This window comes from Bison bison, unplaced genomic scaffold, assembly GCF_000754665.1.
Source record: "Bison bison bison isolate TAMUID 2011002044 unplaced genomic scaffold, Bison_UMD1.0 scf7180017864181, whole genome shotgun sequence".
In the NCBI taxonomy this organism is placed as follows: Eukaryota; Metazoa; Chordata; class Mammalia; order Artiodactyla; family Bovidae; genus Bison; species Bison bison.
The window spans coordinates 1,311,263-1,312,258 of NW_011494753.1; the positions used below are offsets into that span (position 1 = coordinate 1,311,263).

A 996-nucleotide genomic window follows, 5' to 3' on the forward strand; every position below is an offset into this window, starting at 1 on the left:
CCCCCCCCCGCCATCTGGACAGAGGGCAGCCAGGATGGAGCAGAGGCCAGAGGTGAGGAGGGCTAGCCAGGCACAGCATGGTGGGGGCAGGGGGAGGGGGAGGCCCAGAAACAAAAAAGCAGATGGCCACCTGCTGCAAGGGCAGGTGCACAGGCATCAGGATTGTGCTGAGCGGAGTCCAGGGACAGGAGACATGGGGACTCCTGGAGTCTGGGAGGAAAAGAATGAGATGAATATATCAGTCTTGACTACTGTGCTCGACTTGGGAGTTTGGACTCATCACTGGGATGACTCATGGTAGAAGAGGGGCTTGAGGAAACAAGGTCCTGGAGAAAGTTTGTGATGACAGGGGTGTAAGCAGTGGAGTGGAGGAGTTGAGGCTGCAGGCAGGTGCTTAGAACAGATGGTCCAGCCAGAGATGCTGAGTCTGCACCAGCTGTTGTCACTGAAACAGAAGAAGGGGCCAGTCCCCTTGTGGAGCCTGGCATTGGGGAGGCTCTCACTAGATCACTGGTCTATAGAACAAATGGGTTAATTAGTTAAAAGAGTGCCACGAAGCTGTAAGCTTGTAGGACGGCCAGTTTCCTGTACATCTGCAGGGCCTGAGCTGATTGAGTGGGAAGGGACACGGGATGAGTGGCACTGAGCCCTTGGCAGGATGGCACAGCTGTGGCTGCACGTCCCTAAGTTTGTCCCCCACCCAAGTCCTGCTGTGGTCCCACAGGCCCTGTGCACCAGGGCACCTTTCCTGGGGTCCACAGCACTCCTGCCAGCTCTCCAGTCAGTGCTGTGAGGGCAGCCAGGGCCAAGTGGTGGAGGAGACCCCCGCCACCCCAATAGAGAACAGTGATCAGAAAAGGCCCCGAGGTCACTTACACACATCAAGAGGGAGATGGGAAAGGAGCCCTGTGTTAAGTGAGGAAGGGATCTCAGGAGTGAAGTTCCTCTTAATCACGGTTAGTGCAGGAATTTTTTTTTTGTGGCTGGGCTGTGTGG

At 56.1% G+C, this 996-nt stretch overlaps 1 protein-coding gene across 5 annotated transcripts in view; it reads left to right on the top strand.

Moving 5' to 3' along the window:
* ARNT2 (aryl-hydrocarbon receptor nuclear translocator 2) overlaps positions 1 to 996 on the top strand; it is a 204,353-nt gene that overhangs the window by 189,507 nt on the left and 13,850 nt on the right. The window lies entirely within an intron of this gene.